The sequence below is a fragment of the Balaenoptera musculus genome, chromosome 18 (genome assembly GCF_009873245.2).
Source record: "Balaenoptera musculus isolate JJ_BM4_2016_0621 chromosome 18, mBalMus1.pri.v3, whole genome shotgun sequence".
In the NCBI taxonomy this organism is placed as follows: domain Eukaryota; kingdom Metazoa; phylum Chordata; class Mammalia; order Artiodactyla; family Balaenopteridae; genus Balaenoptera; species Balaenoptera musculus.
The window spans coordinates 32,817,093-32,823,098 of record NC_045802.1 but is presented as its reverse complement, the minus strand read 5'-3'; positions in this window follow the sequence as shown (position 1 = coordinate 32,823,098).

The following is a 6,006-nucleotide window of genomic DNA, read 5'->3' as shown; positions in this document are numbered from 1 at the left end:
GGTGCTCCAGGAATATCAATCATCAGCCTTCTGGTTCCAACTAGTCTGGGGTCCACTGTTTGTGCTCAGCCTGAAGTTACCATCCGCCACGTGGGTGGGGGCCCTAGTTCCTGTGTGACTCAGAGCTCTCTATCAGATTGTTATGTATATTCTTTGAGGAGGTACTAGGGCCCTTTCCCCATTGCTGCACTATTGTTTCTTGGCTGCTCCTCCCTTGTCTCTGCAGCCCCTCCCTTCCCTGATTAGCAACTGTTTGAACCTTCCCTTTGGGACTCAGGAAAGGTCAAGGAGATTGAATGAAGGCTATTTCCTACAGATAAAAAAATGGGGACACCGAAAGATTTGTACTGGGAGGGCCCCACAGGGTTTTGCTCAGTTTCAGTAGTTCCACTTGTCGAATGGAAAAAAAATCTGTTTGTTCTTGAGAATTAAATTAATGAGAAATATGCTTCACATGATTGGTATTTAAGAGAAGAAAATTCAAATGGAGATGCTGACAGGGGAGCCCTAGGAAGCTCATCCCTGAGGCATACATACCTGGGTCTCCCTGCACATTGGGATTTCATAGGATCCTGGCCATATTTAAGATAAAAGGGGAAAAAATTACCTCAGTGTCAGGAGGTATTTTAGACTCATTTGAAGAGGTCGAAGATCATAGCTGTAAATGGAACCTTCTGCTGAAGGAAAGGGGAATTTTGAATGTCGCTGAGCATTTCAAATGCTCCCAGGCTGGAAATGCCTTTGGAGGTAGAAAGAGCTTTAGTGCTCTTTTTTCCCCTCAGTGGACTCCAGCTGTTTGTGGTGAGTGCCCACGGGGCGCCAGGGCACCCACAGAGATAATGGGCAGGCTCTGGAGCTCCAGCTGACACCACAGCTAGGAATTATCCCCAAAGTTTACCGACTGATCAAGTGCATAATAAATTAAGGAAACATTTAGCCAGGAGTGATAAGAAAGTCTAAAATACTTCTCTATTCAGATTTAATTTTCCAAGCAATAGTTTCTAATATTAACCAAGGTGGTGGAGCTCCTAAATTATTTTTAAAAATCTTTTAAGATTTCTTTGAATATCTCATTCCAGTGACTATCTGATGACACCAAAATAGCAGGTGATTTAAATTGTTCCATCAGTATTACAAAGCCAACATTTTATGGATTCAGTCCTTTTGGATTTGATTTCCTAATTAGCTTTTAAAAGAGAAATACAAAGGTTAAAAGCTGCTGCCTTTCTAGAATTCAAGTGTTTAAAACTCCACTGCCAACCTGAAAACTTAGTTTCAAAATTAAACAATCTGCCCAGAGCATCTAAATAAAAATCTAATAAAATCTGTTTATAGGTGAACCAAACTAAGACTTATGACAAATCTTGGTATGATCTGCTCCTTTTTAAATTCAACAATTTGTAGGTATAAATAGTGTCTTCATAAACCCTATACTAAGGCTTATTTCATGCTGTTGGCAAGGTGTGAAACAAATTTTATGTATATGTCTGATAGTCTTTCAACTGGTTCTTTAGATCAGATTAACAAACAAGAGGTTAGAGGACCAGAGAAGAGTTATAAATGGGGAAGGGCAGGCAAGTTTGGATACATAATGACTCATATTTTTTCAGAATCCTATCTATATAGTACATTTTCTTATTTAGTTTGACTCACCAAATTATAAACATTTTCACCCATCAAGTGTATTAATCCTTTCCTTTGAGTTCTTTCATGATTTTATATATAGAAAGCTCTTCCAAATCCAGATTTTAAAGCATATGCACCCATGTTTTTTTCTGTAATTTTATATACTTACATTTTTATTGAGGTGAAATTCACATAACTAATCATTTTATTATACATATTTATTATATATTTTAATGTATTATGTATATATTTTATATATATGAATAACCATTTAATTTATAAAATATATGACTTAGTATAATGTGTATGGAGCAAAACTTGCCACCCCAAAATGTGTTTCTTTGGCATGAGGATTAATCTAGGCAGATTATTTTTAAGACCCCAAAGACTCAGGAAGAACCTTTGACCTTCTCCGTAACTGCCCAGAAGAATGTAGGACTTGTTCCACCAAGGGAGCCATCACCATAGATAATATGAACTAGATAGATGTGGTCCACAGAGAGGAACCCAGCAAAGTCTATTTGTTAAAATTACTCTCTTTGTCCCACTGTCTCTGAATAGCCCAGCAGACATTTGTTTACCAAACATTTGCTTTTCCATCTCCACATGAATTGCTTTCCTTCCCTTGGAAGCCCCAGATCCCTAGGCCCAACAACCTCTTTTGTCTTTAGCTAAAGATGGTATTTAAGGCGAGGGTGTCAGCCATTTTGAGGAGTTAGTTAGTTTTGGGGAGTTATTCAGTTTGGTCTCTCCCATGTATGCATGTTATTAAACTTTTGTTTGATTTTCTCCAACAGGAGAAAATCCGTCTCATGTCAGTTAATTCTTAGACCAGCCAGAAGACCCTAGAAGGGTAGAGGAAAAATTCTTCCTCCCCAACAAATATTTTTTAGGTTCATACATCTTGGAGCATGTATAACTGTTACCAAATTAAGTCATATGGACCCCTGCTTGAGCCCTAGGCTTCTGCCTTCTTTTTCTGTTGGGTTCATGCAGCCAAAAATGAAACCAAAACTGAGATTGAAGCAGTGCAAGTTTCTTTTTTGTTTTTTTTAAATTCCTTTATTTTATTATTATTTTTAAAAATTATTTATTTATTTATTTATGGCTGTGTTGGGTCTTCGTTTCTGTGCGAGGGCTTTCTCTAGTTGCGGCAAGCGGGGTCCACTTTTCATCGCTGTGCGCGGGCCGCTCACTATCGCGGCCTCTCTTGTTGCGGAGCACAGGCTCCAGACGCGCAGGCTCAGTAATTGTGGCTCATGGACCTAGTTGCTCCGCGGCATGTGGGATCTTCCCAGACCAGGGCTCGAACCCATGTCCCCTGCATTGGCAGGCAGATTCTCAACCACTGCGCCACCAGGGAAGCCCACAAGTTTTATTCAATGGCCAGAGACTGGAAAAGTAGGAATTTATTTCACAAATCAACTTCTCTCCTTAATGGTGAGAGGAATTTATTTTAAGAACTAAGGACATTATGGGGAGGAGTGAGACTAATGATGGGGAGGCATAGGCATTAGTTTTCTGGGAGAGAGGCAGGGCTTTCCTGGAAATGGGGTGCCACCCCTTTTTTGGTCACTGACTTCCCATTGTGGTGCTTGTAGGTGTGTTATTTAGTTTGCTAATGTAGTAAAATCAGTGTAGAATGAGACTCAGGGTCAATTGAAGGTCAGATTAATCACCATCTTGGTTTTACCTGGTTCTCTCCAGTTCTTCCTATAGCTTCCTTTCTTTGTGTACAGACCTGTGACTTAAAAATATATATTAGCTCCTTTTCAAGGGAGGGGTTGTGCAAGGGTCTGGTGGCAATCCTGGTAACATAACCACTTCAATCCTTTGTATGAATAGTATTTCATTATATGATATACCGTATATTTTTAACCATTCATCCATTGGTATACATTTGGGTTGTTTCCACTTCTGGCTATTGTGAATAGTGCTGTTGTGAACATTTGTGTACAAGTATTTGTTTGAATATCTGCTTTTAATTATTTTGGTGTATACCTGAGAATATAGTTTCTGGGTCTTGGCATAATTATATTTTAACTTTTTGAGTAACTTATTTTTATGTTTAATTTTTTAAATTCATCTGTAATGTGAGGTTCTAAATGGATTGTTTCTAAATTGTTGATGTAACCAAAATTATTTATTGAATAATTTATTCCTTATCCTATAAATTTGCAGTTCTATTGTTTCATCTGAATATTTTCTCAGAATTAGACACTTGAAAAATTATTACTGTAGCTCTGAAGATTTAAAATATCTGGTAAAGGAAACCCTCCTTTATCATTTATCTTTTTCAAGATTTTCTCAGGTAGTCTTGCTTTTTAATTTTTCAGTTTAAATTTAGAATCATGTCTGTCAAATTTTTAAAAAAGTCATTGCTCTTTTAATTGATACTGTATTCAAGCTATATATATTATTTTGGAAGAAATTGAGGTTAGTTAGTGTGACTTTCCACTTAGTCATATTTTCTTTGGGATCTTTCTGTAGACTTTATAGTTTCACTTGTAGGGGAGGAAAAATCCCTCTTCCTCTGCCTTCATAGGTTCAATGGCTAGGGCCTGAGATTCACACTGGTAAAGACATTAAAGAGAGAAAAAACAATTTTCATTACTTATGATGACTGATGTCCAGAGTTTTATAAAGAAACGAGTCTCAAAGTGGTGGCCAGATGACTGAGGCTCCATACCATCTGACACTTAACAAAGGAAAAGGGGTTTGGGGCTTCAGGGCAAAGAGGCAAGTTATATAGGAAGGGGAGGGGAGAAAATAGATGGTAAATAAGTGTTGTTCTTATGCAGGTAAGAGTCTCAGTGATAAGGATTATCTCAGGGGTAGCTCTTTTTCTGGGTGTGGAGACACCTTTACAATGAAAATTCCTTTATAAAGGGGTTGTTTCTACAGTGACCCGTGAACAACATGGTTTGAACTGGTGTGCATCGACTTATATGTGGATTATTTCAATAGTAAATACTACAGTCCTACATGATCCACTGTTGGTTGACTCCACGGACGCAGAACTGTGGATACAGAGGGCAGACTATAATTTATACGCAGGTTTTCCACTTGCATGAAGGGTTGGCGCCCCTGACCCCTGAGTGTTCAAGAGTCAACTGTGGTCTATTTTTAGGCAGTTAGGGAGAGGTAAATAGATTTGCCCTGCCTTTGCTGGATCTCAGTAGGTCTGGCCCCAAATAATCCATATGCCAAAGAGTCATATTTTGGGGTGGCGTATTCTAGTACTCTTCACATTCATTCTGGTGTCTGCATATTCCTTGGTAAGGTACTTAGTTATTTTATCTTTTTATTACTTTATGCATAACATTTCCTCCCAATATTAATTTGGAGGCATTTATGTTTTTAATTTCACTTATTAATTCTAGTTCATTTTCAGTTTATTATCTGATATTTTCCACACAAACTACTGCCTACATAAACTTACATGATATGTAAGTAACAATAATTTTCTTTCTCCTTTCCAATAGCTATATCTTTATATCTTTTTGTTTGGTGAGAACTTTCAAGACAACAGACTTTATTTTGTTCATTTTTATACCCCCAGGGCCTAGAAAAATGTATGCACTTAATATATATTTTTGAATAAAGAAGAGGGATTTTTGTGTAATAATTATTGTAGTAGGCATTATTGCTTCATTCAGATTTTAATAGAAATGTTTACAGTATTTTACCATTGACTATGATATTACCAATTGGTTTGAAATAGGTATTCATTATAGGAAAATAGATTTTTATTCCTAATTTTTAGAGACCTTAAAGTTAAGAATAGGAATAAATTTTTATCAAACACCTCTTCCTAATGTACTCTTATATTTCCTATTTATTTTGACGTTTAAAATGTTATATTAATAAATTTACTGTAACATATTATGCTTGGTGATAGTGAATTATTATTTTAATGTACTGTTGAATTTAATTCACTAGTACTATATTTGGAATTTTCATATAAGCTTTCAAAATTAGTTTGGAGGGTGTTAAGTTCAAAGGCTTGCCTCTGAGCTCACTTCCTGCCTCACTTCCCCTCAGGGTGTGGTCCATATGTTCCTGGAAGGAATGGAATTAATATCAGAAAAGATAGGATTAGCACAGCCCCTAAGGAAATGGGGCCCTGGTATTGCACATTGGAAATCAATCCTCCTTGTTTTCTTCAAATTCTCGGAAACCACAGACTGGCGTCAGCTAAGGTGATGTCTGGCGCCTATTGTTAGGTTAAAGCGTTTGCACAAATCCCTCATTGTCTACAGATTTTTCTTTCCTTTTCCATGGTCATTTCCTTGAAGGAGACTCAAGCTATCATAAAAGTTGCATTTTCCCATTTCATGGGATGGTTTTATTGTTGTTGTTTCCTTGAGATAAGTTCAG